At 39.5% G+C, this 18,151-nt stretch overlaps 1 long non-coding RNA gene across 1 annotated transcript; it reads left to right on the top strand.

The window, feature by feature from the left end:
* The first annotated feature begins 6,946 nt into the window (after positions 1-6,946).
* On the top strand, positions 6,947-17,867 carry LOC103101420 (uncharacterized). Its single transcript, XR_001627423.2, has 3 exons — positions 6,947-7,875; positions 11,660-11,827; positions 17,785-17,867. It is a non-coding gene; the product is annotated as an uncharacterized LOC103101420 (long non-coding RNA).
* The last annotated feature ends 284 nt before the right edge of the window (positions 17,868-18,151 follow it).

Raw genomic sequence — 18,151 nt, 5'->3', positions numbered from 1 at the left:
AATGCTAGCTACTAGGGTCGCTCCTGATGAAGTTCAGCAGTGGACAGCTCCCTGTCAATATCAGATCTTCCCGTTTGGGGGAAGATTCATGTCTGGACAGAAGTGAATTGGGGAACAGTCCTTCTGAGGGAAGAAACCTTAGGAGAGAGTGAACTCTATATGCCTTGCTTAATTCAATTCAACTAACAGTTTAAATACTCCAACCTTATGTAGCACATGAGGATGGGAAAAAAGAAGAAAGATCATAATCCCTACCCTCAAGAAGCTTAATCTCTTTCAGGTGGATATCACCTAGGCATAGCTAAATTTGGAATGAGATATAGGGTGATGGGGCAAAGGGCATCCTTGAGCAAACTTCTTCTCTGGGCCTCAGTTTCCTTGGTTACAAAATTAGGGGATTGGACTGGGATTACAGATTTAGATGGAGCTTGAGGAGAATTAAAGAAGAGAAAACTCACTTTCAAGGGATGGTTAGAGAAGGATTAGGGAATGAGATTAGGAACTGAAGCTGAGCCTTGAAGAAAGAAGATTTTGACTGGTTAACCAATAAATGTTACTAAACAACTTCTATGTTCCAGATGCTGTTCTAGGTGCTGGGAGTGCTAGAGTGGGTGTATTTTCCAGTTCTAGGAGAAACAGTCTGTGGTGAGTGCAAGAGATTGAGAAGAGAACAGTATAGAATTAGGGAAAAGCTAATGATTCAGGTAGGTTAGAGCATGAAGAAGAGGAGTGCAAAGTATGTAAAGTTGACAAGATCCTTATTATAGAGGATCTAAGGAGTTTTAGCCTATGGGCACTTGTGAGCCATTAAAGATTTTTGGGGAGCAGTTAAGTGACATAGTAGATGGAGTGCTGAACCTAGGGCCAGGAAGACTCATCTTCCTGAGTTCAAATCTGGTCTCAGACACTTACTAGCTGTGTGACCCTGGACAAGTCACTTAACCCTATTTAGCTCAGCTTACTCATCTGTAAATGAACTGGAAAAGAAAATGGTAAAGTACTCCAGGAGCTTTACCAAGAAAATCCCAATTGGAGTCATGAAAAGTCAGAAATTACTGAATACAACAACAAAGAATTTTGAGGAGAGGAATGATGTGATTGGTGGGTTTTTCCTTCATAAGTCCTTTGGTATTGTCTTGCTAAGAATAGTTACAGTTACACATTGTACAATATTGCTGTTGCTGTATACAATGTTCTGGTTCTGCTCACTTTGCTTTGCATAAGTTCATATAAGTCTTCTCAGGTTTTTCTGAAATCATCCTGCTCATCATTTCTTATAGCACAATAGTTTTCCAGAGTGATATGATTGTAATAAGTCTTGTGGCTAAAATAACAGTCAGATTTTAACCCATGTTTCTAGGGTCTCAGGTCAGTGCTCTTTCCTTGACATCATTCTGCTTCTCACAGTATGAAAATTATGGAAGCAGGAAAGTATTTTTTCATTTGTAAAAGGAGGAACTTAGACCCTCTGGGGATCCTTCCAGTTCTAGATCTGTGATCCAGTGAAAAGACCTCTGGCCTTTGGGTTAGGAAAGACCAGGGTTCAAATTCTGCTCTAGTATTTAAGAGTTGTTAAGATGTTACCTCTGAGTCACATCTTTATCTGCTAAATGGGGATCATGATAATCCTCCTTTCTTCACAGAGTTGTTACGAAAGAAGTACTTTGTAAACCAAAAATCACTATATAACAAATAACTGGGAGGTATTTCCTTCTAAATCAAAAATGTTTGGGATTTGCAAACCAATTTTCAGGTCAGGGTGACTTGGGTTGGTACTGTCAGAGTCTGTTTATGAGGCTCAAACAAGTGGAGTTAGAATCATTTTTGGAGTCTTCTGGGGCTCCCTGGCCTGTCTTTGCTCCCTAGTTTAATGAGCCCCAAGTGTTTGGAGTTCTCAGGATTAGGCCCTGGAACTCTCCCATTCTTCCTGTTCCCTGGATAAAACATTAATACTCAACAATCCCCGAGGTACCTAGGAGATCGTTGCTGGCATACTATTGTCAGAACAGTCCATTTTTACCCCTCAGACTAATGAGCCCCTAGTGAGCTCGGCCCTCAGGATTAGGTCTGTGAAGCTATAACATCCTTCCTGTTACCCTGGATAGAATGTTAATGTTCACCAAGGTGACTGGGAGTAGCCGGATTAGGGTCAGGAAAGAGCTATCAAGTCTAATTAAATGTCTTAGCTCCCAGAGCTCAGAGGCTTCCTATGGGATAGTTTTCTGAAACAATGATGCCAGGGCCTCCCTCCTTTTTGTTCCATCTCTCCCCTCCAGGAGCCCTTCAGGGTTCACAGAAACTGCTTCCTCAGCCACAAAGGCAGTAACTGAAGCAGTGGGAAGAGCCTTAGACTTGTCATTGGAAGACCTGGATTCAAATCTCAGTTCTACCTCTTAGTTAGTGACCAGAGTCAGCTTGAACCAGTCCATTCTCCCTCCCTGAGCCTCAGTTTTGTCCTCTATAAAAATGAGAGTTTGAACATTTAATCTCTATGATTGATGCCTTCTAACTCTATCCTTTAAATTGTGGTTGCACTCCTAAATTCATATTTCCACCTACTGAAACCCTTAGAGACCCACCATCACAGAATTAAAATGTGGTCCATTGGGCAAAGTTCTGGTTCTGGCCTCTGTTCAGGAACTCTGTTCAAATCTACCTCTGAGGGGGCTGAACAAATGATGTTTGTAGGTCTCTTCCAGTTCTAGACTAATGGTAAGCTTTATATCTTAGTGACCATCTAGTGTAATTCCTATCTGGAAAAGAATTCCCACTTTCACATAACCATCTAACAGTTGTCCAACCCTTGAAGATCTCCAGGGAAAGAAAATGCACAACCTTCCAAGGCAGCCCATTCCAATTCTGTTATAGTTGGGTTAACCTAAATTGGCTTCCAGCCTAAACTGACCTCTTTGCAATATCTTCCTATCGTTCCAGGGTCTGTCCTGGGACTGTCCAAAGTCTAGTCCCTATTCCACATCAGTCATATAAATCTTTATAGATGACTCTAATAACTCCCCCACTGAATTTTCTCTTCTCTTTGAAACCTTTCCTGAAACCCACCAACTGGAAGTGACCTCTCCTTTCTCAGTCTCTTAGAGCACTTCAGCCAGACCACCATACTTGTTTGTGCAAACCTTATCTAGTCTATTAGATTATAAGCTCTTTGGGAAGTATATGAGAGTGGGGTGATAAAGAAAAGAGTGGGACCCACACTTACCCATCCATGTGACCCACAGTATCATCTTTCTGAGTTCAGATTCCTCATCTATAAAACTGGGAGAAAAATCCTTGGACCACCTACTTCACAGGGTTGTAGTGAAGAGAGGACTTTGTAAGTTTTCAAGTGTTATAGATATTGGAGTTACTTTGTGTTTCTAACATCCAATACAAGATCATGCACTTAGTAGGTATTTAATAAATACTTATGGAATTGAAGAAACCATCAACTTTCAGAGACAGAAAGGACCTTGGAGACTACAGACTCTATCTCATTCCTCTTGCTTCTGGCCCTTCAGGAACTGAGGTATTGATCATATATAGTCCTGAGGTAGTCAGAGCCAAGATGGCAGGTAGCAGAAAGAAGTACAGGGATCTCCCCTCCAAAACACTCCTCCAAACAGATCTAGAAAATGCATCAGACAAATACTGAAATAAAAAATCACAGTAAGTCATTTTTCCAGCCCAGGTTGTCACAAGAAGACAGACAAGGGGGTAGATGGACACTAGAGGCAACTGGTCATGACTACACTAGACTGAGCATGTAAGCATAAGAAGATGCTTACATTGGGGCAAAAGGAGATCTCAATCACATATTAGGGCACCAAATGTGATTAAGTGCTAAACAACAGGCTTGTCATCCACTACCCAGGCTTGGGGTGACAGGTGTTGGGCAGCCTGAGGAAGGGACCTCAGGCCCTAGAGAGTATACCAAGTGAGGAGGAAGTTCAGAAACAAGAAACAACTGTGTGTTTGGGGCTCTAGGAACAGAATGGGATTTTGGCTCCAACTTGTAGCCCATTCTGAATCTTCAGAGAAATAACCAGGACAGGAATTCCTAAGGGGAGCCTATACTTCTGTCCCTTTAAACCAGCAGAGTTTCCCATTTAGCCAATAGAGGCCAAGTGGAATAGCAATGGACTGTTGCTCAGACCCAAACTCAAAATAGGAACTTATAGAGCTCAGACCAGGGTGGGGTAATGATCAGACTTTTTCCTGGATCATATCATGTTAGGAGCGCTTCAAGCTTATAAATCCCCATCCTGTAGTGTCCCTGAGATCCTGAAATAACACAATACTCAATATGCCATGAAAGCAACAACAGGATCAGCCTCGATGTTCCTCCCAAATGTGGAGAACCAAATCCAATGTCAGGAAGTCAGAATGTAGACTAGAAGAATTGAAAGCCAGCAGTAAAATCTATTATGATGGGGCAAGCAAGATGGCTCAATGGAAAGAGAGAAAGGTCTGAAGATGGGAGGTCCTGGATCCAAATTTGGTCCCTGATACTTCCTAGCCATGTGACCTTGGGCAAGTCACTTAATCCCAATTGCCTAGACCTTATCACCCTTCTGTCTTTGAAACAATACCAATACTTAGTACTGAGTCAAAGACAAAAGGTAAAAGTGCTTTAAAAAAGCTATTGTGTTGTGCCAGACAAATTCAGAAAAAGAAAATGACTCCAAAACATCCATAAGCAAAACCTCTAAGAAAAACATAGCCTGGGCACAAATTCAATTATAACTTCTGGAAGAAATAAAGCAAGAGTTTTTAAAAGTTTTTGAAATGTTTTATCAATAAGATGAGAGCACTGGAAGGAAAATAAAAAAGAAATGAGAGTTACCGAGAAAATAATTGGAAAAGGAATTAACAGCTTGGCATGAGAGGTAGAAAATCTTTCCCAAGTTGAAAATTAGAATGGTCCGCATTGAAGCCAAAGACTCCGTGAGACAAAAAAGTATTAAAACAAAGTTGAAGGACTAAAAAATAGAAGAAAATATAAGATATCTCATAACCAAACAACTGGTGTGGAAAATATTTTGGGGAAAATTTAGAATCATTGGAATACCTGAAAGCCATAACCAAAAAAAGAACCTAGATATTATATTTCAAAAAAAATCATAAAAGAAAACTGTTTGGATGTCTTAGAACAAGAGAGCAAAGTGGAAATAGAGAGAATCTACTGGTTATCTCTTGAAAGAGACCTTGAGATGGAAACTTTCTGGAACTTTATAGTCAAAATCAGAGCTTCCAGGTCAAAGGAAAAATATTGCAAGCAGCCTGAAAAAAAATTCAAGTACCAAAAAACTTTAGGCAGGATCACATATGATTTAATAGCCTTCATTATAAAGGGGTGGGGACTACAATACAATATTCCAGGGGAAAAAAAGGATATAGACTAACAGTCAAGAATAACTTCCTCAGCAAAACAAAAGTATAATCACAGTGGAAGAAAGCAGGTTTTTAGTGAAACAGAGGACTTCCAAGCATTTCTAATAAAAAGGCCAGAGTTTTGTAAAAACTTTGAAGTTTGAACACTGGAGTTTAAGAAAAATATAAAAAGGCAAGCATGAACACACAAGATAAAGGGCTAAACGAGGATAAAGTGCTTCCATTCTAATATAGGAAGATGATACCTGCATCTCTGAACTCTCCCAAACTCACAGATCACAGAGGTGGTATAATTAAACAAGGTCTTTCTTCTTTGTCATGATGATCTTATGAATGGAAAGAGAACAAAAAGAAGAATATACTACGGAGAAAGGGGGAAATTATTTCAACATAATCAGGGTATGCAAATAGAAGTCTCTACAAACTGGGAAGAAAGGGTAGAAGGACCTCATCTTAATAGTCAAAGGAAGGAAAAATATATGCACAGTCATGAGTCAGATACAGAAATATATTTTACTCAATAGGAAAACAGAAGGGAAGGGGGGGAAGAGGGTGTGTAATAAGATGAAGGATTAAGGGGGCAGCTGGGTGGCTCAGTGGATTGAGAGCCAGGGCTAGAGATGGGAGGTCCTAGGTTCAGATCTTAACTCAGACACTTCCCAGCTATGTGACCCTGGACAAGTCACTTGACCTCCATTGCCTAGCCCTTACCACTCTTCTGCCTTGGAATCAATTCATTCCAAGATGGAAGGTAAGGGTTTAAAAAAAACAAGATGAAGGATTGATAAAAGGAAGGGTTGATGCTAAGCAAAATGAACTAATGTAAAAAATATTTCTGGCAGCTCTCTTTAAGATGGTAAAGAACTGGAAACTGAAGGGAACACACATCAGTTGATGAATGGCTAAACAAGTCTACTTTTGCTGTGTAAGAAATGATTTCAGAGAAACCTGGGGAGATTTCTATAAACTGTTGCAAAGTTAAGGGAATAGAATCAGGAAAACAATTTATACAATAGCAAAATTGTAAAGACAAGCAACTTTGAAAGGCTTAGTAACTGAACAGCATGATGAGAAACCATAATGCCATTAGACTTGGGGTGAGACATTCTACCCCCTCCCTGATTTAGAATGAAAGTTTCAGAATGCAAAATTATATATGTTGGGGTGTGGTCAATATAGGAATTTATTTTGCTTGACTATGGATGTTTGCAAGAGGGATTATATTTTTTCTCAATTTGGGGGAAAGTGGGAGAGAAAGAAAACATATTTTTGCTGATTTAAAAATTAAACTGAATTCTTAAAAAGATCAAAATGGATAAATGAATGATGATAATAGGAGTAAGACATAGATGAGGTACATAAACAGAAGAATCCAACACATTTTTGACAGAAGAAGAGATTCTCTACTTTTGTTGATAAAGTATATCTCTCTACACTTCTTTTAAGCCTCCTTTAATAAATTTCAATAGAAACAATAAAAATTCAGTATGCATAAATTTCAATAGGATTTAATTTTTAAAATTCAATGTGTCTACATCTCTTTCTTTTAAAAATAACATTTTATTTTCCCCAAATCACACATGAAACCAATTTTAACATTAACTTTTAAAAAATTTGAGATCTAGATTCTTTCCCTCTCTCCCATCCTCCACCTTCCCTAAGATGGTAACACAATCTGATATAGATTTTACATGTGCAATCATATAAAACATTTTTCCATATTAGTTATTCTGTTGAAGAGATCTCAAGTGAATAAGTGAATAAGAAAGAAGGAAAAGTCAAACATAGAAATATAATTTCAGTCTGCATTCAGACTCCATCAATTCTTTCTTGGAGGGTAGAAGACCTTTTTCATCATGAGTCTCTGAGATTGTCTTGGATCCTTGCATTGCTGAGAATAACTAGATCATTCTCACTTATTCATAAAAAAATAGTGCTGTCACTATGTACAATATTCTTCTGGTTCTCCTTACTTCATTTTGCATCAGTTCATGTAACCCTTTTTTGGGTTTTCCTGCTTGTCATTTCTTTTAGCATAATAGTATTCCATCACAATCATATATCACAACTTGTTCAGCCATTCCCCAGTTGATGGATAACCTCTCAATTTCCAATTTTTTGCTACCATAAAAAGAACTGTAATAAATATTTTTGTACAGAATAGGTCCTTTTCCTTTTTATATTTGTATCTCTTGCTCAAAATTCTTTTCTATTATAGGGTTATTCTGTTCATATATATTCTACAAGGAGTCATGGTCAAGATTTCAGCAAGAAGCAATATTATCATCACTCCCTGACAAACCATTCCATAATTGTATCATACCCAGTACTGGAAGACACAGAAATAAGGAAGACCCTCTCCTCAGAGAGGTCTACTGGGGCAAGGAGGAGATAAGATAAGGAGAACAAACAACTATTGCCATCAGAAATGAAGGAGATAGTTGCAGAGAAAACTGGGAAGATTTGTATGAATTGATGCAAAATGAAGTAAGCAGAATCAGAATAATTTACAAAGTAACAGCAATATTGCAAATACAATAAATTTTGAAAGACTTAGTAACTTTGATCAATACAAAGACTGACCACAATTCCAAAGAACTCATGAGGAAATATGCTGTCCATCTTCAGTTAGAGAGTTGATGGACTCAGATTGCAGAATGAAGCATATTCTTTCTTTCCTTCTTTCCTTCCTTCCTTCCTTCCTATGGCTAATGCAAGAATTTGTTTTGCATGTTGTGTTGTTGTTGTTGTTCAGTCATTTAGCCCTATCTGACTCTGACATCTGGCCCCACGAACCTTTGCACACCGGGCCCTTCTGTCCTCTACCATCTCTCAAAGTCTGTCCAAGTTCATATTCATGACATTTTTTAAATTTATCCATCTTATCCTTTGCTATCCCCTTCTCCTTCTACTTTCAGTCTTTCCCAACATCAGGGTCTTTTCCAATGAGTCCTGTCTTCTTATGAGGACAAAGTATTTAAGCTTCAGCTTCAGTATTTGACCTTCCAATGAATATTCTGAATTAATTTTTAAGTATTACATGACTATACATATTTGTGATGGGTTTTATTTTTCTTTCCTTCTCAGTAAATGGGGGAACTAATTGGGAAGAGGGAGATTTGGGAACTGAAAAAGGAATCTGGCTCCTGACTTCCTTGGCTCCCTTCACATTTCAGCTGAAATCCTATCTTCTCTAATAAGTATTTCTTGATCCTCCCTCAATGTGAGTCCCTTTACTCCATCAATTATCTCCAGTTTATCCTATGTCTTCTTCATACATGATTGTATTCATGTTACTACTCCCCATTTGGACTGTGAACTCCTTGGTAGAAGGGATTACCTTTCCCTTTCTTTGGGACCCCAGCACTTAGCATGAGATTTGGCATATAAGGAGTGGTTAATAAATGTCTGTGGACTTGATTACAAATCCTATCCTTTTGAAATCTAAAAACCTACAGGTCACTTCTGATTGGGAGAACCAGGAAAGACTTCAGGAAAGTAGTTCCTTATTTCATATGACATTAAGCTAGAAGGAACTTCTTAGCTCTTACAGAATATAAGCTCCATGGGGTCAGAGATTTCATTTTTGTTTGTCCAGAACTAATCCAGTACCTTGTCCCTGGAAGGTACTCACAAAATATTTCATTGAAGGAATCTGAGAAATTCAATTATCTCATATTATAGATGAAGAAACTAAACAAACTTTCTCAGGACCACTTAACAGGTAAGTACCATAGCTAGGATTCAAACTCTGGATCCAATTCCAAGATTATTTCCAGTAGATCTAGGACTTGAAGGACTCAAGATTCCAAAAGGAGAACTCTAGACTTAATTCTAGGTGCAGTATGTAATGTGGAAGGGGCAGGACAAAACAGGTCAAGATCAGGAAACCAGATACTCTTTAGTTTGGAATATGAGGCACTTGAAAGGTAGTAGTAGTAATCTGCTAGTAAAGTAAAGCAATAGTAATCAAGGATGGGATGGGACAAGAAATGCAAAGTGCACCCCCCCCCAAAAGTGGCATGAAGCGAATCTTTGAGCGCAACTGGACAGGCTGCTGCCATGGGCTTAGAGCAGTGCATGACACATAAGTGCTAAATAAATGCTTATTGCTGATCGATGGAGATCAGTGCCAGAGAGGAAGTCACCCAAGTTGTTGCCTCCATAGCTTCCTGTTTTGATAATTTTTTCCTGCTAACTAGGTGCCATGTTCCATCATTTCTATATTAGAAAAAGACTATGAGCTCAAGCATGAGCATGCTCCAAATTGCTTCCCCCTAGAACAAAACCCCAATCAATTCACCATTATGGCTCTGCTGAAAGGGGTTGATAGGAAATAAGACTGGGGCAAGTGTCACAGAATCCTAAGATCTAGGAATCAGAAGGTACCTGGAATGGGGGAGGAGTAACTAAATGAGAAACTCCTCCATAGAATAACCTCCCCCAAACCATCACCCAGCTTCCACTTGAAGACCACAGGCTTATCCTCTGTACTTATCCAATGTTAATCCCTTGGTAATCCCTTCCTCTTTATAATTAACTGGCCTAGCATCTTCCACCGGGAGGTTAGGTATTTAACAAGCTCAGGAGAAAAAAAAATACAAAAAAATGGACTTCCTAGATTTCATGAATTCAGGCTACTCCAACCCACCTCAATTTACAGAGGACAGAGTTCATAAAATCCAGGAGGTCAGCTTCCCTGGACCTCATTTTCTTAACTGTAAAATGGAAGGAATTTTTGGACTTTGTAGAAGAGTCTCCTCCTAGCTCTGAATCCTATCTTTTGATAACTTTTCCATTTCATTCATTAACTATGAATCCCCCCTTTCTCTGAAACCTCTATTTACTGCTTTCCCTTCTGGTACCAAGTAGAACAAGAGTTTTCCCTCTTCTATATGAGAGCCTTCTGGATGTTTCTGGAAAGCATGACTATGTAGACAGAGAGAGACAGACTTGGGAATCAGAGCACCCTAGATATCCATGAACTTTGCTGGCTCTGTGACTGGACATGTCATTCTCTCTGGGTCTCAATTTTCTCATCTATAATACAGGCATAATTATAATTTTGCCAGCTAGACCACAGAGTTGCAAAGAAATAATCATAATCAAATTAACACCTGTACAACACTGTTTTTTTGGATGAGCAAAATGAATTGTGATGGATTAAGAAGCATCCAACCAAAAGATATTGACAAAATTCAGGCCCCATCCCCTTTGGGCAGTGAGAGAAAGATTTATACTTCCTGGTAAAAAAAGAGGAGAGAGGTATGATTGAGTTCGTTTAGCACATCAACACATGATAAAAGCATTAAAAACATATAGAGGAGTAACTAGGTAACACCATGGATAGAGTGCCAGACCTGGAATTGGGAGGACTTGGGTTCAAATTTGGCCTCAGATACTTCCTAGCTGTATGACCCTGGGAAAGTCACTTAATCCTGATTGTCTAGCCCTTGCAACTCTTCTGTCTTAGCATTGATACTAAAATAGAAGGTAAGGAATACCCCCTCTACACTGAGCAAGTAACCAATCTCAGTTTAATTTTGGATACAGCCAATAAAAGGACTAAGATCTAAGAATGGCCACCTTGATAAGTGGCACCCACATGCACGCACTCCAACAAAACATTGGCAAAGAAGCATCAAAAAATGGCTACCAACTGCTTGATCACATGGGTCAATGGGGATATGGAGATATGTAGACTCTAAATGATCACCCTAGTGCAAATATCAATAATATAGAAATAGATCTTGATCAATAACAGAAGTAAAACCTAGTGGGATTGCATTTTGGCCAAGGGAGTGGGGTGGAAGAAGGGGAGGGAAAGAACATGAATCTTGTAACCATGGAAAAATATTCTAATTTAATTAATTAAATAAAAATTTCCAAATTAAAAAAATGGCTACATCCTAGGGTTTTGTTTGTAGAAATGGAGTTCATTTTGATGGTGGGGATCATTGCCACCCTAAACTACAGAGAAGTTGTCCTTCAGAAGTTTAGTGATCGGTGTAGACCATGTAAGGAAATGGAAACTGCAGAATATCACAGTGGGTCACACACATTTAATACCTAGAAAGACACCATCAGGTGGCCAGACTTATTTACCAGTTCTTCACATATGAACATCATAAATCTTCACCCTACAAATACAAACCTCAGGACATACTTGAGAATTTAATCTGTCCTGAAACTGGAACATGGCCATAGGCAGAATTGTTGTTCACAACCACTTCTATCCATGCAGCCATTTTAATCCTGAAAAATTTTTAAGTCTTGTTTTAATAGATGGAGCCATACCACTCATCAATTTTCAAACCAAGTACTGAAAACTTTCCCAAATACCAAGATATAACAGAAGAAGTCAAAGTCATGTGGGAACAAGATGAACTGGACATCAGCCCTTTCAAACTCTCTGCTAACTGTCCCAAGGACACTTTTGGTGATTATCCAAAAGATGAAATTGCAAAAATATCCATTTTAGCCACCTGTATAATCATCTCCAAAACATGAAGTGTAAAAGAATATTAGCAGGGTAGTTGTAAGCTCCAGAATGATTTCTATCTGAACTCCATTGAATTAGAGGAGAATGAGATGGATAATGATAACCATAGCTAGCATTGGCATAGTGCTTTAAGGTTTATGATGTGGTTTATGTTGAAAGGAAAAGTCAGTTGTTAAAACTTAAAGGTGGGGGCAGCTGGGTAGCTCAGTGGACTGAGAGCCAGGCCTAGAGATGGGAGGTCCTAGGTTCAAATCTGGCCTCAGACACTTCCCAGCTGTGTGACCCTGGGCAAGTCACTTGACCCCCATTGCCTAGCCCTTACCACTCTTCTGCCTTGGAGCCAATACACAGTATTGACTCCAAGACAGAAGGTAAGGGTTTAAAAAAAAAACTTAAAGGTGCATTATAGGGATGCCCACTATTATGGGATTAAGGATGAAGAAGAGACCACGATGGCATGACAGATTCTAGAAGAGAGGGTGCTTCTGGCTGAGGAAAAGCCAGGAAATTTTTTCCAAAGGAAAGGTTGAATTGGGCCTTTTCTCCCCTTACCTTCTGTCTTAGAATTGATACTAAGTATTATTTCTAAGGCTGAAGAGTGGTACGGGCTAGGCAATGGGGGTTAAATGATTTGCCCAGAGTCCCACAGCTAAGGAAGGATATGAGGTCAGATTTGAACCCAGGATCTTCTGTCCCCAGGTCTGGCTCTCTATCCAGTCACTAAGCCACATAGCTGCCCCTAGAGTTGGGTCTTGATGTAAGAAAGGAGGGACTTCAACAAGTAGATAAGGGAGTGGAAGAAGAGTTCTAGGGAAAGGAGTCATCACTGAATGAAAGAATAGAGACAGTAGTTCAGCCTAGAATGAGTCTGTATTTAGGGACTTAGAAGCCTCCAGGCAGAGGAAACAGAAGATGTAATCCTTCCCTTTAGTAAAGAGGTGTTTCAGGATCCATATCCTCAGCTTCTAGCCCATAGACTAGGCTGGACATAAAGTAGGTCCTTAATAAATACTTGCTGATCAACTGACTTCTGGGATCATGGGGTTTAGAAGCAGCTTAATAATGCAAGTCCTTTTACTGATGAGGAGACTTGGTCCCAGAGAGGGTCAGTGCTAGTAAGTGACAGATCTTAGATCTGAAGCCAGGCTCACACATTCCAAATCCAGTTTCCTTTCTATTGTAGCAAACTCTCACTTTGAGCCACCTTCACTTCCTCCTTCAAATTGAAACAGACTGTTGGGCTCAAGGGGCTCCGGCACTGATCTCCGAGTATACGATGTAGTCAAGTCAGAAAGCACTTATTAAATGATTACTTTGTGCCAGGCACTGTGCTAAGCACTTGGAATACAAATACAAACATAAACGGCAATCAGTCCTTGCCCTCAAAGAGCTTACACTCTAATGGGAGAAGATAACACAAAAAAAGGGAAGTAAAAAGGGGAGCAGAGTTGTATTGGAGAAGAGACATGGTAGAAAAAAGTCCAATGAGTCAGGAAGTGTAGCCTGGAGGGGCCTGAAGACATGACAGTCTTAGGTGTCCTCCATAAAATGGAGATTCTTAAGGAAACCAGCTTCTCAGAAGAAAAGAAGCCAAAAGGAGTGAAGGATACTGCTATTGTGAGAGAGCCATGAATGGAATAAATAGGCGGTGAAGAGATCTCTGTTCCATGATAGAGAAAGTTGGTGAGTCAGGAGGGCAGACTGGAGAGAAACAAAGGAGAGAAGGAGCTTGGGTGAATGGAAAAGATGCTTATTTGAGGTTTAAAAGAAAACAACAACAAATACCTAGAGCTGAGTGGTGCTGATGCTGACTCATGGAGAGATGAGCACGTTAGGGAGTGGAACTCTGAATCTGGAGGCAGAAAGACATGGGTCTGAATCCCTCCTCAGGCACTTACTAACTGGGTGGTCCTGGGCAAGTCCTTTCATCTCAATGAGCCTTGGTTTTCTTAGCAGGGATAATCATAGCACTAGATCACAAAAATATTGTGAAACTGAAATGAGATCATGTCTCTAACCTGCCATTTGAAAGGCTGTGTGAGATAATGCTGTGTTCTGATGTCAGTGGGAGCTCAGTCCTGCCAAGTGGCCCACAGTGCTATGACCCTCACCTCCTCCCACAGCCTCTTGCACTCTTTCCCCTTTTCTTAGACACTGGTCCAGTCATATTCGCAAAGACTTTTCCCATCAATTACCTCATCTTTGCCTTATGCACATTTTGATACTCATCCATCCCTGAGGATGTCAGAGCTGGCATCAGCAGATAGAAAAGGAAATTGATGTACCGCATAGATCAACAACTCACTCAAGGTCAAATGGCATGTTTGGGGCTTGAAATGGACTGAGGTTAAGCATCTTTGTGCTATATCATGTTGAGATTTGTCTCCCTAAAGGTCTTCTAGAACTCTGGCAAAACTAACACAGACTGAGGAGAAGAGACATCTTCTTAACGAGCAGAAGTGCAAGAGAGTGGAAACCTTGCTAGATATGGAGTCAAGAGATCTGAATTCAAACACTACCTCTTAGGACCCACCTGTGTGACTTTGAAAAACTCATTGTAGTTCATTTGACTTCACCAAGACTCAGTTTCCTGATTTGTCTTTTAAAACGGATACTAATACTTGTTCAATTTCCCTGATGGGATTGCTGTGAGGAAAAATGCTTTGTATGCCTTAAAGTACTGCAGATATAGGACTTAAATTGTTTTTAAATGTCAGTGGTGTCCTTGCAATAAGCAATCCTAGTCCTAGAGAGTGGACAATGAAACATTTCCCTCCTTTCTGTAGAAAACACTCTTGTGTGCACAGAAAAACAAGGTCACTTTGTTAGATGTTGCTTAACTGTTTTTCTTTGTTACAGAGGAGGGTATATCAGGAAATGATGAGGACAATGATGTAAAAAACAAAAGGCATTTGAAAGCATCAGTGATGCTGAAATACAGAGGTAGTAGGACCTGATTCTTGACCTGGGGTAATGATAGCAATAATTCCTGGTCCTTTGGACTTTTTACCTCATTTGATCCTCACCCTGCCTCTGATAGACAAATAGTGCAAATATAATTATTCTAATTTTACAAAAATAAAAAAACTCCAAAGTCCAGGAAGTTCAGAGAACTTATTCATGGTCAAACAGCTAAAAAGCAGCAGAAGCAGGACTTCTAAGTGTCTCATGACCTTGACTAGGTCATGCATTTCCCCAGGAGGGAAACTGGGCATCAACCTGCAGAAAATTAAGTTCCAGGAAAAGTCATTTCAAACTTGTGAGAAGAGTACTAAATTTGGAATCAGAAGATGGGATCTCAAGTTACAACTCTGGCACTGATTGGACTTTGAAACCTTAGCCATGCTTCCCTTTCTGAGCCTTGCTTTTCATCTTCATAGAAAAGGGGCAATGCCACTTATACTGCCAGCCTAGTAGAAGTTGGAGAAGCACTCAGCAGGGACATTGTAGGTAGGATTTTTTTAAATTTTGGTTTGGATTGGACTTGGTGATTGGGAAGGTCTGGCATAAGATTCAAATGATCTAATAGATGAAATAGCGTTTATAATCCTAAAGTCCCATGCAGAAGTGGGAAATGGAGAATTCAGGATTAGAACATAGACATTCTAGAAGTACTTCCTGATAGAAAAGTAAATTTTTATACTGGAAGTTCCTGGACTTTGAACTGTTAGAGACTTTAGAAGTCATTTAACTTAATCCCCTTATTTTACAGGGAAAGAAGCAGCCCCAGAGAAGGGAAAGGACTTATTCAAGGTTACATAGCTAATAAATGACCAAGCTTGAGCCCAGGTCCTCTAACCCCAAATCTAAGGCTTTTTCTACTTCATCACATTGTCTTTCTACCAGTTCTCCAAGCTTCATGTTCCCCATCTATAAATTGGATATGATAACCATTGAACTACCTACTTCATAGGGTTGTGTGAAATTAGTTAAGGAGCTAAGATTTCACTGATGTGGGAAACCACTCTGTTCCACTAGAGATAATGCACTAGCCCTTTTATAACCATAAAGAGTCTTATAGAGTTGTCTGCAGCTCAGAGGTCAAATGACTTGGCCAGAGTCACACAGCTAGTAAATGTCAGAGGTAATCAGACTTTCCTGGCATCAAGTCCAACCTCTATCCACTTTACCACTCTGCCTTTCTTGTTATAAAGAGGGGGCTTTGTAAACCTTAAAGCATCATAGAAATGGAGTATACATATATTTAACAGTTCTATTATGTATCTTAATATGTTTAAATTATATATGTTCAGTTATATTCATAGATACACAAATTAGGATACGTTCTAACTCAATATGTTATCTCACTATTCTAGAAGATACATGGGAAAATATGTAATAACTCTGTATAACATTAATATTCAGAAAAGAAAACCAAAGCCAATGTAGTATGCACAAGTTGAAAGGTTCAGTTGGCTGATGCCAGAGTCCTTTCTGGAAGCCTCCAGCCCATAGTTTCAGAACCCTGGATAGTTCTGCCATTCACTACTGTTTTGCCCAAGGACTGAACAGGCTTTTCTTACAATGACCAGATGTTCCTTCCTTCCCAGGCTAGCTTAAGGCTAAAATGAACCTTTTCTACCAGGGCTTATCAGAGTTTCTAAATTACATACTGAGAAGAAATTTAATTGGTTTAATTAAGAAAGTTTATTTCATGGTAATTCAGTTTGGTTATGCTGCAAGACTTAATGTGTCCTCTGGTGAGAGAAATCTGTTATAAATATTCATGGCCTCACTCTCCCCACCCCTCTGCTGCCCTCATCTTCCTCCCCCTCCCCACGAAGTTTGGAGCTGTGGCTGAAGGCTCAGCTTAATCACTACCTTCCACATAGAGCCTTTCCTGATCCCTCAGCTGCCAGTGCTTCTCCCTTCTCCCTAAATTGCTTTGTTTCTAATTTATGTCTACCTCTATAAGAAAATGTGGTCATCACTGGAAGTTTCCTGAGGGGAAAAACTGCATACAGCAAGCACTTAATTAATGTTTGTTGATTGACTGATTAAAGAGAAGACAGTCATATCCTAGAGGAAAGCCCTGGGTTTGAGGTGGTTTGAACCTCAGTTCTACTGGAATTCAACAAACTTCATGAATCTAATAAAGTCCTTTGCATCTCAGTTTTCTCATCTGTTAAAATAGACTGGATAGTCTCTAAGGCACCTCATATTCTGTGAGTCCATGAGATCTGTGTCTTTCATTGAGTTCCCGAACTAGTGCTTTCCCAAGGCCTGGAAGGGATACCAAGCTCTTGAAAACTTTACTAACAGAACAAGAACTAGAAGAGGTTGAGGGAAAGTATGGGGATTGGGATAGCAAGTGGTTAATTGTAGGAATTGCATAAACCACACTGACTCCATCTTGTGACTCAATTCTGGAGCTTAGTTTCTCTTCAATTATGGGTATAGTCCAATTTCTGTCCTGTGAGAAAATTTTATTCCACTGTGGCAATTGTGAGGAAACCTTATTGCATTGTTTGGCCCTAGCCCTGCATGGCTCAGAAACTGGACCTTTAACTAAGGACCTAGGCTATGATGATAAGGAATCCAGTCTGATTCAAAGACTGATGTGATGCAGGGAGTTTTCTCTCACTTATACATCTTAAGCAACTCATGAGTCTTATCTGAAAACTGGCCCCATATTGATCAATCAATTATTATTTCCAAGTTCCTTTGTTTACAGTCACTTGGGCACTGGGGGGTTCAAATGCCTCTTTTTCTGATTTCAGGGGACTGTACCTAATTAGTCTTCCTCTCCCAAGTTGTAAAGTCCCTAATCTTTCCTCCAATTAAAAATCAGATTACCTAAATTTATATTCTGGCTAATTTTTTTCTTTTAATTAATTGGTAATATCTTATTAATTCTTTTAATGCATAAAAGTCTTGTCTCTCTCTTTATTTAGAGTCCAATGCCAAAGCTGAGGGGTCCTGGTTCTGGTTTGTTGGACAATTGGTAAACATTGCTTAATAAATCAATATGCTCAGAGGGTTGAATCATTTTAAATCATCATTTCTTTTTTCACCTGCCACAAGGTTCTTGTAAGATGGAAGGGCATGGAATTCCAGCCAGGACAAGACTATTCTCTCAGCACAAACCTAATTAAATGCAATGAGGTACTGGAAAGCTAGACACCAGGGGAAATTATTTTTTCAGCCAAGAAGATGGTGCAATAAGGTTTAAAGGCTAGTATCTATGTGGGCAGAGGGAAGACTTACCTACATTGATGGAATGAAATCTCTGGCCATGATGTCTATTTGACAAAGTAGGAA

This window comes from Monodelphis domestica, chromosome 2 (assembly GCF_027887165.1).
Source record: "Monodelphis domestica isolate mMonDom1 chromosome 2, mMonDom1.pri, whole genome shotgun sequence".
Classification (NCBI taxonomy): Eukaryota; Metazoa; Chordata; class Mammalia; order Didelphimorphia; family Didelphidae; genus Monodelphis; species Monodelphis domestica.
This window is presented reverse-complemented; position numbering and strand designations above follow the sequence as displayed.